We start from the raw sequence: 21692 nt of genomic DNA on the forward strand, positions 1-21692 counted from the left end.
TGAGCGGAGGCGGCGTCGGCGTCGTCGCTCGGCGTCATCGACGACGCCGACGCCGATGCCGACGCCGCGCTCTCGGATCCTCTCGGCTCGGCTCGGACCCGGCTCGGATGGAAGACACGCCGAGGACGTGTGTTGGTGAATGCGTAATGGAGTGGTGCACATGGAACGCGCGCCGAGAAGTGCAGCGGTTCTCAAAGCGCACACCAGGTATAGCGGATTAGTCATCGACGGCACGAGCTGGTCTTCCGCCTCTCTTCGTGGTATTTTTAATTTCGCCGAATGACGAGTGCGGTGACGAGCGATTCTTTTTTTCCTATTTTGGCGAAACAAAACAAATCGCGCGGTCTCGTCCTAATAACGAGATTCTTGAAGCTCGAGAGTCTCGTTACGGAAAAGATTGCCGAGTTAGAGAATGAGACATAAGTGACGTAATCGAGACGACGAACGAGCGCTTAAACAAAGGTCACTCGAGAAAACACGAAATAAATTGAACGAAAAATTTGACGCTTTGTTTCAAACTAATTCTTAACTTCTCGTGTGATAATCTTCAACACTATTTTCTCTTCTCTATTCTTAATCGTATTGAATGCGTGGAGCTTTACTTCTTCGATAAAATATCGAATAAAATATCAAGTTTTCCCGTCTGCAGTCTATACAATGCAAATTGACAATTCTGCAACGATACATTCATTCGCTGTAGTCTAATTATGTCAGTGATGCACGCGGCGCATCGACGAGGAAAAGCGAAGTTTATTCGTGAAGAAATCGCTGCGGAATGTAATTCATGCATCACGTAAAATCCACTAATTGTGAAAGAAAATGACCCTACCTGAACCGCTGAGGGCAATAATAACAACAATAATAATAAGTTTTATTGACATGCAGGACATAAAATAATAAATATGCAAATTAGAGTCACACCTCAAAAAGTAAAACATTAGCAATACTGTTATTCGTAAGCCTAGATCTCATTACAATTAATTAAGTAATAAATAGAACGAAATATATAATTAAGAAGATTACAATTACGAATACGAATCTGTCTTATTAAGTTAAATAAAGTCATTCATCAAATAATTCAAAATAAAAAAGAAGATATAAATATCACGCGGTTATATCCAGAAATAAAATAATTCAAAAATAAATCGTGCATAAATTATGTAAATAATTGCAAATGTTTTATTGTGTAAGTAATATATCAAAAACAAATATATCAAAAACAAAAGATACCCAAAAACACAAGTCATTGTGATATTAAAATGGCGTCAAAATGACTCCAAAATGATTACTGAAAGATATTTTTCCATCACTGATGATTCATTTTAACATCACGTTGATATATCGTGACTTATTGTTCCGTTTGGGTATATTTCTTAGAAATTTCTGATTTCGTAATATTTACAGCATTTCTCTAAAATAAGATAAATATTTGTACTAAATTTAATTAAAATAAAATATATTTTTTGATTAAACATTCATGGAATACGAATAGGTAATCCCAAAACGAAAAATCTAAAGTGATATACAAACAATATATAAATGACAAATTAAAATATATAATTCCAGTCGGTTCACAAATATTTTACAAATATTTCGCAAATATTTTACTGAGTTTACTTCAAACTTCACTTTTTTAAATTCCAGATTTGAGGAAGCGAACGAGAGTGGATGTCGCATAGGCGAGCATGGGAAAACGAAGCACAAAGTGACATGCATACGGAATGCGCGCGATAATGATGCACAATAATAACAAAATCGACTGACGTAAGCAAGACAGACTGTTGTCGATGACGCAAGCGTACACAACGAGCGATGCCGTTTCTTGTCGATGTCCGCCGCGCGATCTCGCCAAAGGAGACTCGCCGAATCCCGGGATACTACCTCGATAAATGTTTCATCATCGAGGTCAACTCCAAAATCATCCATGGTCTTTTCCGCCCTGTCCTCCCTTCATCGAGAAACCTTATACAAAAAGACTATGATAGCCAGCTCGTTTCGTGATTGCTGATCGATTCCTAGATAACACGCACGTTTATAAAAAGACAAGAAACATTTTTATGTCTTTTAGATATCTTTTGGAAATGTGTCAAATACAACACAGAAGCCATACTACAGCACAAAAATTGCAGTAATATGCTACAACATCTTCAATGTTAATAATATTGCTGGAAACTTGAAATGTTACTGCAATATTGGAACGATCTGTGCTACATAAGTCTCATACAGCACAGATTCATGCAGTAATATTGCTGTAACATAATATTGCTGGAACATTGCAATGTTGCTGCAATATTGTTGGAATGATCTATATTGTATGGATCCCATACAGCATATAAGTTCGCAGCAACATGTTCAGTGCTACTACAATATTACTGGAACGTTGCAATAGTGTCGCAATATCGCTGGAACGATCTGTGCAATACGAGTATATATCTAAAAGATATCTTTATGACGTCTTTTTAACATTCATGTTGTTTGAATTGCTACCGCGCTCCTCGACTCAGCGACAGCCGGTTTCTCGAATGATACCAAAGGGAAGACGCAATAGACGCGATGTTTAGAGAACCGGAGGGTATTTTCCGTCGGACGTTCGCCAGAGATCGACTTGCACCTAAATGAGGGATAACGCTTCGTCCTGAATACAAGTCGATACGCTAGTTTTTCCCATACAGCATATTTTATCCGAGAGACATTCTAGGAACGTCCTTAAAATATTCTCTCAAGATATCTTTATAATGTCCTTTGGAGATCTATACTATATAAACTGGAGACTGCCATTTTACCATTCGTTACTTCGAAAATATGCAGGGTTGCGGATATGAAGTCCGGGGAGAGCATTTGTACCGGAATCGGCATGGTAGCATCCAGCGATTGTTGTTTATCTCTAGTTCTCATTTTCTGCCTTTCTCTCCCTTTTCCTCTCTCCCTCCCCCCCCCCCTCTCTCTCCTACTCTCTAATTTATATTTTTCCTTTCCATCCGACGCACAGCCGCACATACACGCGCACACGCTCACACACATTCGAACGATTCTCTCTCACGGACGGTTCAACGAACGAGAGAGCGCAGCGCTTGCGCGCGGCGGGCTCCGTAATTGTCGGCTACGCTCCGCGAAACTAGAAGGCGAGCGGAGTCTTCCTGTGGAATTTTAACGGCCGAAGAGCGACAGCTCTTCCTCCTCTAAGGAAGAGCGTAGCACGATTCGTAAGTCGGTGTCCCTTTTCTCGTCCGGAACGCCGAGATTTCCGGTGTAACGAGAGCCGCGCCGGTTTCGCAGGATTATTGATCGGCGTTCGCGCGAGTATTGATCCGCCTCCGGTTGGTGCAAAGTTACTCTGGATGCTAAATGCGCGTGACCGCCTAATGTTGGAATTTACTCCGATTTAACCCCGGCGAAACTCGAATTTGTCCGAGCGCAAATCTGCAAGAGAAACACTTTTTTTTTTCTGTTCCAAGCATGGGACGACGTGGACCGGACTCATCTCGAAGTCTCAGCAGCGGACGATGGGATCTTGAGACAGCCTTATAAAAATAATTGATCTTTCCTGTAACAACTAACAGGAAGTTTTTATACGACTATTGAAATCGTTTTACGGTACACGATAGAGCTAGGTACGTTATCCGAATCCGAATTCAATCGTCCGGTGCGAGCGATATTCAATTTAAGTGAAAATGGAATGATGGGGTTGCGGAATTAAAAGGCGAACCGAATCTTTCGCCTTCTTCAGACCTTTTAAGCTCGAGGATTATTCCGGTACTTTCGGAAGCGACAAATTTTACAATGTAATGAACGGCAGAGAATTTGTACGATTATCGATTGGCGTTCGCGTGAGTACATTTAGTACAGTTGTCCTCACTTCCCACTGTTTCTCTGAAAACACATATTCCATATATCCGATTTATCATGTGGAGTTTGGTCTTAAAAATTTTAATTTAAATCCCCAATATTTTGATATCTAGACAAGTAAATAACTTATAATCTGTAATTTCATTATTTTCATTGTAAACCGTAAGATAATATCGGAAAAAGTTTAAGCAAAAGTTTGTTTTTAAAAGACCTATTCAACGATACCCTAATTCGATCTATGTTCCTATTTAAACTTCAGACTTGACTTATGTTTGCTCTACTTCTGATAATTTCCAGAAAACCAAATTGCCATCTTTAAATTGTACTAATAGAGTTTAGTAATGAAAATTTTTTTTACCCGACTTCTGATTACTATTTGAGAGAAAAGGGCGATACGATATTCTGTATAATAACGAAGGTTGCGACAGCAGCAATAAAAGAATAAATAAACCATATCGTCTTCTTCTTGACTTTTCCTTTTCCGAGAAGCTTTCTCGAGAGCGAGCTAAACAACCCGGATGGGTACGAATTCCCGCGACAATAATGGGTTTTCTACAATAAGTTGTTAAAAACGTCTTTTGGGACTCTATCTAAAAGACATCGCAAAGAAGGCTTTTAGACAATGCGTGTTGTTTGAGATATCACTGATAAGTAATGTATCATAAGGTAATAATAAATCAGAATTATAAATCACGAATCTAAACTTAACTTGACTCTCTGGATTACATCCAGAATCGTATTAATTGTTCAATTTTTAAACTATATTACTCAGTTTTGGTTAATTCTGTCGATAGCAGACGTATATTGCTTTTCAATTAGTCATAGAGTCCTAAAAAACCAGAGATGCGTCTTTGAGTTGGTTATATTAGTCGCCGTCAATTTTATTTTCCAATATGTATACTGTCTAAAAATCACGTGATCACAGTTCCATTTTGTTTTTCTTATGATGATCGCTATTCTCACCAATTAATTAGATTGTACTATTCTATAACGAATCTTTAATTATCCTAGTCGGTCACAACGTAATCTAAGTTATAAATCATAAGAAATGGAATTTGATCATCTCCACGTCATCATCTCCATCATCTTACCTTATGATACATTACTGACTCGTTTACTCACTCCTGATTTCTGATCTATTATTAACGATTTATTATAAATTCAAAACGTGAAATACAAAACATGAAAGAATCATGAAAGAGCCATCCTATTGACGTTTTCGAGAGCTATCGAAAGATAAATACTTGAAAACGTGAGAACTAGTCGTCGATAATCCGATACTCTCTCCATCTAATTGAATTGACAGAATGGACAGAGTCACGATGGAAAACCTCTACCTCTGTTTGCCTATCTCGCCATCTTGGAGCGTCCTCTTGGCCGAGCTTTATTAATTGCTTTCTATTTAAAGACAATCAGACGCGCGAGATTGAATCGCGCGCGGTCTCGTCGCTTTGGGGCACGTCATCAATCTCGCACGGCCATTCGCAAAAATCTTCCTCTATTCCTCTTTCAATTTTTCTCGTCGTCCATCCGCTCGCTACAATAGAAATTGAGTCGGCTTTGAATCGCTTTAATAGCAATGACGCGATTGTCATGGAGAGTACAATGAGGATTCGCATAATGCAACGCGAATATTTTAATCTGTATTAGCCTATTGCCAAATAGCAATGTTATTAAATTAATATAATTATATCAAAATGTTTGTTAATTACTTAGCGCAGTAGTAAGGCAACACATTATATATTATTAATAATACATTAATCAATGTATATTAATTAATTAATGCATATTTATTAATCTATTATTAATAGTGAAACGCTACTAGAAGTTTCGTAAACATCAAATTTTTCGGCAACAAGAATTATTTTGTCATAATTTATTTAAAATGGTAAAATATATTTAGTATTAATTTAATTTAGTAAAATTGATATATATGTTATCAACTATTATATAATTTACTTTATTTAGATTTAATATAAACATTTATTGTTTAAGCTTTTAGTCGGTAGATGGCTGCGTCATCCCACGCATAGTTATCATAAATCTTTTAAGTTTTCCTCAAAGTTTTCTAATACTCGAAGCGTCCCTTTATTCCTGTAGCATGAAGTTTAGAGTTTAAACTGATATTGTTAAGATCAACAAGAGTTGTATACACCTCAATACAAGCTAATATTGAACTGTTTTTTTATACTCAATAAAAAAAATCTTAAAAACCTCGTTCTAGAAAAGAAAAATGAATGAAAAGTATTGCCCAAAAGTCTTAAAATTCATCATTTTTACATTCCTTTATCTCGTAAGGATAAATAAAGTAAATTTAAGTCAATATCATTACTATTAAAAAATATAACTGTAAAAATAAAATTATTTAGTGTGCTCTGAGCACCTATTCCTACTTAAAGATTAAAGTTCCACGAAATATTGAGGAAATATTCTTCGTCATATATTCGCTTAAGACACAATGTAAACCTTTCATTTTCGATAGAATTTGAAACTGGTATCTTCTTCCAAACTCGTCCAACTAACCACAGCCAAGTTTGACCATCATCTAATGATATACCAACGTGTTTACGTCGCTTGTGTTCCCAAAATCGTCCGCACGAGGAGGAAGGGGAAGAGAAGGAGGAGAAGTAGGTAAAGGAACGGGAAGGCAACAGTCCCGGACGAAGGGATGCTGGAGACGGGGAGGGTGGTGCATTCCGCAGCTTCCAGGGAGGCCACCGTGAGCGGAGGTGGCTTCGTATTATGCTCTCGTTCTCTCGCTCTTATTATTCCGGAGCGATCCACACCGTCTCGGTCTTGTCCATGTGTGCCATGCGTATGCGTGTTCATTGTGCGTCCGTGTGGCCTCCGTGTGTGCGTGCATTCGTTGGTGAGGTCCACATATCGCCGGCTGCTCGCTACTCTCCTTCGTCGAGCACACCGACTGGCTGGCATGCGGCGCACATGTCCTCGTCGAACCGTTTACTCGGTTCTACAGGGTGTCCCGGTAAAAATCTACCCGTTCCTGAGAACCCATGTGATCGGTCACAAAACAAAATCCCACGGCGAGATAATTCCGTCGCCGTATACTTGCGTCGTGCCAGTAGAAACTGCCGATAGTGATGAGAAATCACTATTGATTTGCTCTCGTTTATTTAATAATAGTAACAGAAGAAAAAATGGAGGAATGCAAACGTGGATTTATTAATTAAATAAGAAGAAATTGTGGTATTGTGCCTAAAAAAAGACTCCAACGTTCCCACATAGAGAAATACAAGATTTTATAAATCAATGTAATTAGAAACAGTAATAAAAAAAAGAACCTCTTCATGACAACGTGAAGAGGCAACTTCCGAAAAGGAAGCTAATTGAATATGTGAAATAGAAACAGATCTAATAAATGTACATGATGGTGAATCTTTTAGAATTTATAATTAATATTTATAGTTATAATTACAACTTTATCTCCATAGTTCTGTTTGCAAAACTTTTTTAGATCAGCCATAATATATATATCCACGGTGTTTCCTTTTTCCTAAGAAAAATTCGAGTCTGAGTAAATTACTTTTCGCGCACGTCAGCCAACTTATCACAAAGGAAACGTTCCTGAAAGAGGAACTGCTTTTTAGAGAATCTCAAAAGTTCAGACATGCAAATTTAAAAATTCACAGATTCCGGAAAAAAAGATCAGAGCGTACAAGCGTCACATATGAAAAGATAATATATTAAGGACGTGGGCGAAGAGGAGCGAAACATAATTAGAAGGGACGGGAAGGTAAGAGGAAGGAGGAAGCTCAGGAGCTTTCCCGATACGTAGAATCCTGTGGAGTAATATCGCATCGTCTGCCAGTGTCGTAAAACCGCTTTGATCTAGCTCTCTCTCTCTCTCTCTTTCCCTCCTTCCCTCCCTCCCCCTCCTCCTCTCTCTCTCTCTCTCTCTCGTTCTCACTCTCTGTCTCTCTCGCTCTCACCCACTTGGAACATTTTTATCTCCTTCCTCCGTGTACGAGCAAGCAGGGACCACCTCCTCCCACTTTCCTTCCCTCTGTTGCCGCTCTTTTTTTTTCAGCTTTGTAGAAACCGGCGAGACGGAGTCCGTAGCTGAACGCTTCTCTCTTTCCCACGAAAATCCGTATCAAGCTCCGATCAAACTCCGTCGCCTTCGTACAATCCCTCTCACCCTTGCCCACCGCGCTTCCTGAAAACCCAGCGAAAAGGGCGTTACGAAGCAGCCCTTAATATCGTCGTCGCACGTAGCTGGTGTTTTCTAAACAGTCGTCACGCCGATGAATGCGAAGTAATGTGCGAGAGCCGACGCTGGAGCTGCGTAATAGAGATTCACGCGTGCTAAATTTACGTAAATCTGTGAGTGCGGCTTTCTTCAGGTATCCACGATGTTCTCGTAATTTTAGGTTTATTCGGAGCCGAGCTTTCCATAAGAAAAAGATATTGTAGGCTTAACTTTGCTATTTTTTATTCAAATTTATTATATAATTATATCAAAAAGCTCTGGAAGATAAAATAATGGAAGATAAAAAATTAATTTCGCAGAAAAAAGATCTTATTAACGAAGTCATCAAATGTCAGAAGTTTGTATAAATGAAATAAGAAAATTGACTACATTTTAGTTCATTTTCAAATAGATCCAAACAGTACAGTAGAGTTAAATGAATTTTAAATTATCTATAACTAATTAGTACCTCCAAGGAACTAAAATCATGTCCTATCATCCTAAGAATGTTTTCAGAACGTCCTCAGGAAATGTATTGTGTGAAAGTCTAAGAAATTTTGCAAATAAGATCGTGAAATTAAACGAAATTTCTATAAAAAATTCTAACTCTTTAAATTTAAAAAATCTAATTCCTCTAAAAGTTTACTCCTTTACGAAAACAAAGATTTCTCAGAATCTTTTCTACGATTCGATTTTAAACATACTTTTATGGCCATCTCGCAGAGCAATTTTTCTTCGTTAAACTTCAAGTGAGGTTTCCTTGACTGAAATTTTAATTTGAGAGTAAGTTACAAGGAGATATCACGATAACGCTACGGAGCAATTAGAAATGGATCGCGGCTGCCGAAGAAAGTGTAGGAACTTTATCTTAATTATTGACGCGTATCGATTGGAAATTATTGAACTGAACTGACGGTCGGTTGCGACTATGTACTTCCGCATTGACGTACGCGGAATCGTGTAGGAAGAATTTTATATCTTATGTATCTTAGTGTATTCACCCTTCCTTATCGCTTGAATCGCGTAGATCCACCCCTAAGAGCGCTCCGCTGAATTGAAACGCTTGACATACCCCGTCGGAAAAGCACGTGGTCTCATTAAGTTTCCATGCTCAATTCATACTTTCTTCGACTTTATCTAATAATCCATTGTGAACGTATGACCCCATTTAGGGTCACCCTTTTTCATTTTGTAAGCTGCTCGTTCAATTTTTATGAAATAGCCTATAGGGTAAATCGATAATGCTTTATTCGGGCTGAGGGGAGAAATAAAAAATTCAAAACGGTAAATTCAATATGGAGCGGACAGAATTTTTTTTAAATAATCTGATCGTTTTAAAACTCTTTTAGAGAATTTTTAATGCGAAATAAAACATTAAATTTCCAGCTTTATTATATTTAAAGCTCATCACTGCTATACATAAATATAGCATTGATTTCCAAACTAATTTTCTTATGATTGTGACACTGGAATCTCTATTAAAAGTTACTGTTTTAAAATTAGACATTTCTGGACTGCATTCAAATTCAGTGATACCAAGAAACTGTTAAAACCGAATTTTAAAACCGATAATTGGATTATTTTTCTGAAATTTTAGAAAGTTAAAACCAAGATCAAATTCAACGATCTTACAAATCCTAACAAAACAAGATTTTCTCTAAATTCCTTTGTTAGGAAGCTCCTGTTCTCAACGGATTAATTAATTAATGAATCAATTTTATTTTATTCCATTTACTCATTTGATTTTCCTTAATACAAGAGTGTAATGATTTAATAATACGGAATGTAACGTCACAGGAATTGTCTCATCGATATTGAACATCGCGCACGTTTATTGCAAGCAGGAATCGACGTTCTCCACTCGGGCACGTATCGAGCGTTAAACAAATCTCCAGGAACAGCAAAAATTCAGATCGCGTAATAAGCACCTTCGACAGTCAGAAATTCTGCCGGTAGGTAGAGAGTAAATCAGAAATTCCATGGGTAAGGGTGACGAGAAATCTGCTTTTCTACCCCGCTAACAAGAAAGCAACACGACAAGCAGCGATGTTGAGGGTTGGAGGAGGGTAACACGGGGGAGGGTTGACGAGAGGAAAAAAGGAAAGGGGAAGAGAGAGAAAGAACGAGATTACGAGACTATTTGAGACAAACTGGGAATATTTCACGGGGGTAGGAAAGAGATGGACGAACGGATGGAGAACGCCGAGGGGGTGTATATTGAGGCTTGTAAATGGAGGTGGGTGGTCGGGAGAAGAGGGTGGGTTCCACCCACCTCCGGCCGAATCGATCCCACCGCAGTGTAGTGCTATAGCAGCCCACGTGCATACAGTGGGCTCTCTCTGCTTCTATAATGTTATAGCGTTTCAGTGCCGTAACAATCGCTGCGACGTAATGCCAGCTGAATACTATTTAAGAGGCCGTTTTAGCGTGTCGTTCGTGAGCGAACTTTCCTAGCAATCTTTTAAAAATCTTCAACCTGAATAAAGAATCCTTCACGTTTGGAATTTTTAGCTCAAAAGTCTCGGCTTTGGCATTGAAAACTTTAGTTTTTTGAAGACACTTTTAGAATCTTTGAGCTTTTAAATGTAAAATTTTTTTTAATTTGTCTAGCTTTTCAGTTTATGTTTTCGATGATTTGTGATCGTTCTGTGATCAAGAATTTTGAGAACTTGGACTGAATTTAAATTGAAATTATGATATTTTATTTTTTAATTAAAATTTTTAGGATTTAAAAATAAATTTAAAAAATTTGCTTAAAACCAGAAATAAATTCTAAAGATTTTAAATGTATAATTTTATAGTCTTATAATTTAAATTTTAATATCTTTTTATTGTCAAATCTATCGAGATTTTTAAATGAAAATTTCTTAGAAAATTCTAAGTTTTTGAAGAACTTTTAAAACTTTGAATTTTAATGTTACAGAGTTTGGAATCTTTTAATGTGCGATTCTGGCATCTCTCTTGGATGTATAGAATTCCGTAAACACATCTTAAGATAATACAGATTAAGATTCATCGTCTCAAAACTATAATCCTAAATTTGAAATGCCACAATTCGAGGTGCTTCGATATATTTGAAATCTTTTCGGAATTCTAGCTCGAACGCTTCTCGATTTTCAGATCACTCAGTTTCTGGATTTTCGAACAGTCGATCGACCGTTGTAGACCGTTTGTACTCGAACGACATGGTATCCTCGCGCACTGATTGCATGTCCAATACGAGGATCACCGACGCGCTCATTCAATTCGCGGTCCACGGCTGCCGGCGCGGAATGCATCGACGACATCGGTCACGCGCGACAGAGGGATGGCGGAGAGACATCGTAGTTAAGGGTAGGCAGGGAGGTGGTGCAGGAAGATAACGGGCGAGGAGGTATTATAACGTGTGTCACGGGATGCACAATCGACTCACACACTCGCCCGAGAGTACAACGTACCTCGCGAGTCCGCTCGTCCTCTCCCAGAGTTCTCGGGATTTCAAAATGTTTAAACTCGTGCGTCTGGACATTGTCCAATTCGGATGTTCCATCGCAGAAATCGAGATTTCGTGGTTTCTAAAGACTAAGATTCGAATCATTTTTATCTGTTTATTTACAAATGAGAATAAAAATTGTTTCGATACGTTAGATAATGTGTACTTAATTATAACGTTCATAGATCCTTGATTCTGTAAATTTTTTTAATAGAAAATTTATCAAGAATTTTAAAATCTCGAATTGTTCACATTTTAAATTGAATCTTACATTTCTTTTATTTAATATTTTTCTATTCCTTAATTCTATGATTTTTCTATTCGAATAGAAAGATATTAAGTAGAAGAAATATAACAATGAAATATTAGAAATTTTTGTTAGCTGTGATTTCTCAGAATTTTAGAATTTTAGAATGAACGGAACTTTAAAAGTCGTGAATTTTTCATTTTATTTTTTTATTCAAAAAATAATTTAAAAAAGAAACATTGAATAATAGAAATAAAAAAACATTAGAAATGTTTGTTTTCTGCAAATTCTTAAAAATTTTTAAGTATGGATGAAATTTTAGAGTTGTTTTTAAATTATTCGACTCGTCAGATTATTCGGCTCGTATTTCAGAATACTTTACGAGGAATTTCAAAATCCTTGAGTCAATTCTTAAACGTTAAATTTTAGAATTTTAGATGCAAGATTTTCAAATCTTCAAGTATGTAGTAGATAGAGTTTCAAGACTCCAAATTACTCATGTTAAAAAAATTCATTTTCTTAAAATTTATATTTAAAAAATCATATATCGATTAAGGAAAAAACAATTGGAATTTTTTATAGCTTTTAATTTTGTAATCTTTAGATTTTAGAATTTTTCCATTTTCCAGAATCTACACTGAAAAAAAATATAGTCAATTTTAATAAATATTTAATTGAACACTGCCAACCAAATATTTGTTTAATTTGTTTAAATATAAAGATATATTTATTTGATACAAGAAATGTTAATTTGATTTAATAATCAATTTTTTTTACTAAACAAATATTCATTTACTGTAAATAAATGTTTAGTTGAACTAAATATTTATTAAAATTGACTATATTTTTTTCTCAGTGTACTAGAAGAAAAGTGATTTGAATCTCTGAATCGTATGCAATTATGATGATTTTTCAAGTTTTGGTTTATAGTTATTTAGATTCCGAATAATTCTTGCGATCTGAGAGATAAAGGAGGAAAGGAATCTTCAGGAGTCTTAATTTTGATATTTAAAAATTCTTTAGACACTCTCTCTCTCTCTCTCTCTCTCTCTCTCTCTCTCTGCGATTCTCAAATTTCCGAATCCAAAGTAATTTGAACAATCACGGTCAGACATTAAAGAGAAAAGGAAAAATCGGGATCCTAGCGAGATAGATGCAGAGAACGAGACGAACTCCTGATTAACGGGACCATAATAGCGAGGTCAGACGAGCCTCTTCGGCCTCCTCGGTCACTGCCGTTCCTCGTCTTGTTCTCGTCCTCGCGGACCGTTGCTTAAGTTATCTATCTGGATAATCGCAATATAAAAAGATCTCTGGAAAACTGTATTGATAAATTCTTATTTAAGTTCTGCTCAAAATAATTACACTCAGAAAAAACATAGTATTGACAACTATAAAGGTTGGCAACTATACAAGTTTTATACGTAGAATTAATGTAGATGAATAGACCAGAGTTTTTCAACCAGGGTGTCACAAAAATTTTAGAGAATACGAAAAAATATAAAAAATTTTGAATGAGTAAAAAAGAGATTGAGGCACGAAGTAAAAAGCGTTTTAAAAAATTGGAAAGTTATCTAAATTATATTGTGTTTTCTCATTTTGATAAAGCAACATCATCATATCACAATAAAATCATTTTTAAAAATAACAAGTAATAATAATTAATAATTTTACTTTTGACGTCGTCTGAGTGTCGTGTTAGTGGTATCTAATAAAAGATTTATGCTGAGCACTGAAGCATGCGCACCTAATGGTGTATTTCGAAAATTTTGGCTCGCTATTTAATGTACCTCAAATTGAAAAAGATTTTTAAAAACGATAATAATAGACCAATATATATATATGAATGCAACAATAAAATAGTTTATTCAATTATATATATTATTTTATATATACATTAATTCTACATATAAAATTTGCAAAATGTTGTCTTTATAATAGTCACTATCATATTTTTTTCTCTGAATGTATGACGCTTTTATATCATTGATTAAGGTTAATTATTCGTTATTTTCGATGAAAAGAATAATGATCATATTTATAATCTATTATCTATTATATAATCTATTAATAATTTATTATAGTTCTAATAAATTATGTAATATAGTTTATATAGTAAAATTTAATAGACAATTTCTAATTTATATGTAAGACAACCGGTCGGTTTACCATCCTAAATCAATTAATTAATGTTCACTTACAATTAGAAAAACTTAAATTGTAAATTTTGTCGAAAAAAAGTTCGATCTTCAAGATATTCGACTTCGAATAATATTATTTTAGACTTTATAGTCTTAATATTGAAACACAGTAAAGACCTTAGGCCACTCGTTAGACATACGATATTTAAAGTCATGTAGGCGCACCTGACATTAATCTGGAATCTAAAAATTCTCGACTGAAAATAACGTCTCGTCATAACTGCCATGCAAATAATATGAACGTGACACAGTTGCATTACGCGAATGAATAGGCGTCACGCTTGCGTCGTTGTGACGTCGTGATGGGTGGTGAAGGGATGAAGGCAAACGCTTAATAGCCTGCCTAATAGTCCTAACGCTTTCATCCGTCATGAAAACACACTGATAGTAAGAGAAAGGTGTTTGACATTTGTGATTATTGCGTAGTAAAATAATTACAGTTAAAAATATTTTCATAGTTATTAACTGTTATATATACTGTTATAACGTTAATAATAATAACTTTATATTTCACAGTTCTGCCAACTATGATAAAATTAAACTATAAATTATGATTTTAACAATTTTAATTGTTAATGTAATAAAATATTAAAATATGAACGGTAAATCAAATAAACATTTTTGTGAAACAAATATAATCGCAATTGTAATAAATGTAATTATTTTTTCGCATTTATTTAATATTTATGATAATAATAACTACAAAATATAAAAAAAGAAATGAAGAAATAATTACTTTTACGATATAGTTGCGTAAATGCATATCATATATAGTACATTATAGTGTGACTATAATGTAATTAGTATGATTAAAACAATTATATATATGTATAGGTAGCACTAAAAATGACTTTTAATAAAATTGTATTAATGTATTAGGTGTTGGAATTAATTCGTAGCGTTTTACAAGTGATGGGAAGTACTTTCATTAATGTATTTTTTAATGCTCATGTGAAATAAATAACATTCTTTCATTAAAAACGCTACGAATTAATTCCAACATCTAATATAATAAATAATTCATTAATAAATTATTTTTTCTATCTTTTTTTTTCAATATAGGTAATCAACAAAACACTCATCTTTAAATCTAAAAAGATTTCTCCGTACGTTCTTTCATTTAAATTATTAATTTAAAGAAATTTAATAACAATTTCTCACAGAGAGAGAGAGAGAGAGAGAGAGAGAGAGATTTCTGTTATATACAATAATAAGTAAAAAAATTACAAATGGCTGTAAGCAAATTATATCAATCCTTAAATAAAAATAAATCGCTGTTCTTATTTCACTACACGATAATTATTAAAATATCCTATTCTTTTCATGAAGATACTTTTTGTAAAAAATCTATTTCTAACCCATTAGTTTTTAAATTATTATTTCATAAGTAATGTCTATTTTTTTAATCTGTACGCTTTGTCGCGAGTTTTGAACACTGTAGTTCGTGACATTTCCCTGATTGTTTCAAAATTATAGATCACCGAGCGATGCAAATGCGAGCGATTTGAAGAGCCCCGTAATGCAGATTTCTCTCGTTTCTCCCTTCACGATCCTCCTCTTTTTCATTGCGCCGTCGCTTCCGTCGATTTTTCTCATATTGCGTTTTACGTTCAAAAGTGCGGATCGCCGAGAGTGGCGCACGAAATGTCTATTTATTCATGACGTACGAGACTCCCAAGGAGAACGAGGGCTGACCCACATTTGCCGCCGACCGAGCGACCTCCGTAGGTGGAGGTATATAAAAGCGGACACGCCGGCCGCATTATCCTTCGGCCGTCTCTCTTGTGCAAGGATTTGAAATTCTGAATGAAAAATATCTCCCAAGATGTGTCGCGCGACATCGAACTCGGGAAGAATACCGATCTTGCTGTCGAACCGCAGCGAAATTGTTGAAATCCAAGGGTCAAAGTCGTCGGTCATTCGTCAACGTTTAGCTTTAAGTGCGCATCTAAGTATCATCAAGGAGTTTTAAATATAACTTTATAAAATTTAGACTGAGAGAAAAGTGTTTGGTATTTGTGATTATAATTATATCATAATTATAGTTATTATTCGTACATATATTATTTGTAATAATTATACGTACAATTCTGTCAACAAATATTTATACTTGGCATTTAAAATAATTATAATTGATAAAACATAAATTGATTATTACCATATAATTAATTGCTATGACAATGAAGTACTAGAATTTAATAATAATTTATAGTCGTTTTGGAACAACTCTCTTTATATATGATTGCAATTACTATAACTTAACTATAATTTATAATCATTTCTGGAACAACTACAAATTATACTAGTTGCACCACATAAAAGTGGTGCAATTAGTATAATTTATAGTTTCCAGTATCACGTACATAGACTTGTTGATAGAATATTCATACAGCAATAATAACTACAATTATAGTAACATGTAATATAGTCATCAAAAACCTTTCAGCGTATTTTGTCGACAGAAATACAATAAGACAATTCAGTTACCTCGATACCGTTCAGCAGAACCAGAATATATTCGATATATTTTCTTTCTACGTACATTTTTATTTATAGGTACATTCTCGTAATGTCAAGAAGAAAGATTCAGTCAAGGTTGCAATATGAAACTCATTTTATATTTATCATATACTCGGACGTGCGAGTCGATTCAGTTTTCTGCTAAAAGAAATTAGTAATTGCTTTAACGACGAGCAGACAGTCAGTCGCGAGGGGTGAGCTTTTTAAAGCGTCCATTGATCGGCTTTCCGATCGCGAGGTTAACTGTCGCAGCCGATGCTTTTTCTCAAATGTGAAAGTGTGCAGTTCAGGACGACCGGTAAGGTAGAATACAAGTAGAACGAACGGGTCTGTGCGATAGCACAATCATCCTGAGATCGCCAACTCGGCCCGGCTCGGCTCGGCTCGGCTCGGCCGCGCTGCGCTGCTGTGCACTGCTGTGCCATGTTGCGAAAGTTTCACAACACGGCCATTGTTAGATAGAACGATGTCGAAACCGCATCAATTTTAGAGGAAACGAGGCCAAAGCGCAGAAGGAGCATCGCAGTATGCCGATTTCTTCGAAAATACGCGGAATCGGAAACTGAGACTCGAAACTGAGACACTTCACGGTACCTGGATTCGCAACCCCCGAGAAATTCACAGGAGTCTCACGAGAGCGAGTCTTTTATTTTTCGCGAAAATATGTATATCCATCACGAGCGATCGAAAATATGCTGCTACATGCGCGACTGAACCGTCAATAAAATCTCGCGCTTTTGAATGTGATCTGTTGATTTGTACTACTTCTCAGCTTTATTTTATTTTAAAGCCCTACTACCATTCTCTCCGTTGATGGGTGAAATTATTTTTAAACATCACCGTCCAAGTATGGCTTGTCATGTAAAAATACATGGAAGGCTGTAACGGCTTTTTTTCTATAGATTAATATTTTCATATTTGACACCGATATTTTATCAATTCTATTGTAACTTGAAGTTTTTATTTACAGTTACTTGCTGTTAAAGAATATTATTGTTTCAAGTTTCAAAAGAGGAATTTAAGAATATCACGAAAGTATTTCGAAAGGCGAGATTAAATATAGGAAAACTTAGAATATAGAGAGATTCTTTGGTCTGGGAAGACTGACGTTACATTGTAAAAAAGTCTGTAAAATTATATAAATAATATACATGAAAAAAAATATACGTGATTTATGATGGAAATATATAAAAATGTGCGTTTTTACAATTAAATATATCTTTATATTAGATGGAAAATTACAATAACAACAGTATATTTTACATTTTCTATGTAAATTTTTTGTAATATCATATAATATAATGATAATATTACATATATTATATTTGCATTTTATGTTCGTACATATCGATAACACAGCTTAAAAAAATTATACATATTTTACCGGCGAATTGTTGATACGTATTATTATTAATACTTCTATCAACTTAATTGTAAATTTGCAAAGTATTTAATTACTGTGCACAGAGATAATTTTATTTGTGAGTTGTAGCTTTAATTACGTGTGTAAGTACACCTTTAACGTACTCAAAATTATTCACTATAATTGTCGTAATTTTATAAGAAATTTTTTTGCAGTGTCCGTAACTTCAAATTATGTAACGCTTATTATTATATTCTAGTCATCAAATCATATTATCAAATGATTATAATATTCAAGACATTAACGTTCTTATTAACATTAATATTTCTAATATAGCCATCTAATATTGCGTGTGTGTGTGTGTGTGTGTGTGTGTGTGTGTGTTAAATCGGAAACTATTTTTTAAAACAAAATCCCTATGAGAAAATTTCTGATTCTCCGGTAAAATTTCAAAAGGAAACTCTTTATTTTCACAGTCAGCTCTTGATTTTTTTTTTTTTTTTGATAATTCTGATAATAAATCGATAATACATGACGCATAGATGCGCTTTGAAGCGACGAGAACATCAAGGGGTAAGGGAGAACAGCAGGTGGGACAGAGGGTTGAACGGGGATGGGCCGAGCATTCACGAGACGTCCCGACGTTCTGCGTCAATAGCGTGTCCCAGAGGCGGACGTCATCACGCGTGAAACCATCGGGATAACGCGAGAAGGGGATGGACTCGATTTCCTGTGTAACTGACCATTCCTAATTTCAAGTTCTCGGGAGGACGTCGCGACGTACAGAAATAAAGCGTCGCGTGGCGCCGAAGGAAATCAGGGAGATCTACTTTTGTGTCAAAAGAAAAAAAGAGGAAGCGTGATAACTGTATGTATTATTTATTGATAATGGATGAGAAATAAATAATAAAACGGATTTTAGAGGAATATATTAATTATATACGAATGAAAATAAATGATCATTGAATTAATTTCTTTATGGATGAATTTCACAAATTTTATTAAGAAGATATTGAAAAATATGTAATGCAGAAATTTTGCGATGTTTTATGATATTATGGTATTAAATCTAACGTTGATTGCGATTATTATTACTGATATTATTATTGATTGAAATTTTTATATGGGATAAATCGAGGGAAAATTGCATTAAATGATAAATTATCTTTCGAGAAAGATAATTGAGTTGGAAATACAGTCAGGTTTGTTTTTTTTAATCGAGATTAAACATATTTCGATTAGCGAGAATTTTTATTTATCCTGATTTTCCTACAAATTTTTCCTTTTTATTAGTTCTTCAATTTACATAAATTTATACGTGTGTTATACGTTCAATTTATATGTATCATCCAAAATTACTTTATATAAGATATTAAATCTAAATCTTTTATTATTCAGTTTGTAACTGAATTTATTTTTAAAAAATCATGAACGTTGATGATGTTAAAACATATCCATAAATTTTAAGAGGTGGATCAATGAATTATTATCTGAAACTGCATCGTATAAAATCTGTAAAATCTAATGAAATAAATTATCTCCGTTGCTGCGCGGATATGTTTTTTAATATTAAATTCAGTTCCGCGAATGTAAGTTTTAAATTATTAAATTTAATTCTGCAAAATTCTAATAATTCGCGAATGTTTCGACTAAAATATCGGACGTCAACAATTTCATAACATCCTGATAAATTGTAAAGAAATAATCAATACTCCCTCTCCCCTTTCTCTTCCTCTCCTCATCTGGCTATTTCTCTCATTACTTTGAAAGCTGACGACCCGTCCGTAATCTGTCACAACCGCGGAAGGGTTGACCCGTGGCCGCGGGGTCAGCAGAGTTGGTCAACGACGTACGTACGTTCACACGCCCTCGCGGGACGTAGAAATAAACTCTGGTAAACAAACCCTCGCCCTTGCACGCTCATCGCGGTGACGATCCCGAAACAACATGCGCGACGTCCATTCAAGAGACGTTCGCGCGTAGATTTCTAAAGCGAATCGTACTGAGAAAGGGAAACTTGAAGTTACCTGTAGACCGCCGTGTCTATTTCACTGAAATAAATATTTATTTAAATATACGGCGAAACAAAATTCTATTTCTAACCAATAAACCATTTATTTCATTTTTTTTACAATAAATAAAGAGATGAGATATATTTGACAGAAATTTAGAGATATATTCCGCCGTAGTCAAATCTTTTTGTAATCGATAAATATTGAAGAGAACGTCACAAGTGACATTTGATTCTGCTTTCTATTTCGACTTTTTTTCTTATATCTATAATAGAAATCATTTTTTTTTGCTTTATAATCGAAATGGTTAAGAGGATCCTAAAATCATCTGTTTTAACGATTAAGTGTAATGTTGGAATTAAATTTAGACATCTAATTAAAACGATATCGCTGTACAAAAATTTGTGTCGATTTTTATTGATAAAACAGCGAATCAAAGTTTGGGCTTTACTTTCCTTAAGCCTCCCTTAAACCTTTGAGATGCGAAATTTTCTTCTTGTTCCTCTTGCTATTATTTCATGTATAAACAGACATTCGGATAAAAGTTAGAAATTGGTAAAATGAACAGAACTCAACAAAGCACATGATATTAAATTCGTATGAAAAAAGCGTACTGCAATGCAACTAATTGTAAGAATTATGCAAATTTTCTTTTTCGATTATAAATAAAGCCTTTTATCTTTAATAATGTGAATAATACGAGTTTTCTTTTGAGTAAAGATATGATTTTTCTCATTTTCAACTCACAATAAGGAAAGAAACGTGGCACGCAGATATTCTGTTGCATCGTAAGTGCAAGTGAGTACAGGTGAGTAATCGCTCTTCTCCTCAGCATCCCTTCCTTTCATTCCGGCGAACAAATTTCGGCTAATTCAGCGCGAGCATATCGGGCGGAGGGAAAAAGAAGTGCAGGGATGACAATGACGAGTAGGATTTTAAACGAAGGGGATGACGTATACTTCTCCGATATGCAATCTACGGAGAGCATCATTAGGTGTTTTTCGAGGGGACTTACAAGGTGTAGCTTGGTAACTTTCGAGGAAATGAGAAAGAAGAAAACGTCAAAGAAGAGAGAGAGAGAGAGGAGAGAGAGAGAGAGGAGACCATGGCAGACGCGGGGGCAGAGCAGGTATGCGTTTTGTGACCTCCGAGTTCGCCTCAAATATTTACGCTACGCCCGCAACAATGGGAACAATATCGGTTGCTTGGCAACCACTCTGTTCACGACCAGTTCTACCTTTAGCGAACCCCTCCCTCCTCTCGTCCTCCCTCCCTTCCTTCCCCCTCTCTCTGTCACAACTAACTCATTCTGCCCCTCCCCCGTCATCCCTACGCGCGCTTCTCTCTCTCTCTCTCTCTCTCTTTCTCTCTCCTCTCTCTATCCATCTCGCTTTATTCAATCTTTCGCCCTCGCGCCTCATTGGCCGAGGGACAGAAAAACGAGAAATGATTGACACCGTTCTCTGTGTGAAAGAGTGAGAAAAAGTAAGAAAAGAGGGAAACAGGAAGGTGTAAAACAGGGGGAGAGAGAGAGAGAGAGAGAGAGAGAGAGAAAACGAGACGAGATGAGGAATGGTGGAGAAAGGGAGATCCTCCCGGGAGGGAAAGAGAGAGAACGACTTCTAATTATTCTGCATTCGTATCTTTAGTAGACTTTATTCTAGCGAAATTATGAGCGAGTAATTATTGTATATACTGTACTTCCGTATAAAATTGAGAAGCTCGTGATATAATAACAAGTAAAATTGTAAAGAAGGAATTAAGGCTTTAGCGTTAATTTACGGCAACGTCGTTCCGTGATGATTAATATGAAAATAATAA

At 35.3% G+C, this 21692-nt stretch overlaps 1 protein-coding gene and 1 long non-coding RNA gene across 3 annotated transcripts in view; one reads left to right on the top strand and one right to left on the bottom strand.

Annotated features, from left to right (window-relative positions):
- The window catches only part of Axud1 (AXIN1 up-regulated 1), a 49427-nt gene that overhangs the window by 13801 nt on the left and 13934 nt on the right, over nucleotides 1–21692 (bottom strand). The gene's annotated exons all lie outside the window — the stretch shown is intronic.
- On the top strand, nucleotides 37–5041 carry LOC105149240 (uncharacterized). Its single transcript, XR_015547906.1, has 2 exons — nucleotides 37–207; nucleotides 1645–5041. It is a non-coding gene; the product is annotated as an uncharacterized LOC105149240 (long non-coding RNA).

Source organism: Acromyrmex echinatior, chromosome 17 (genome assembly GCF_024713525.1).
Source record: "Acromyrmex echinatior isolate Ae372 chromosome 17, ASM2471352v2, whole genome shotgun sequence".
NCBI lineage: Eukaryota > Metazoa > Arthropoda > Insecta > Hymenoptera > Formicidae > Acromyrmex > Acromyrmex echinatior.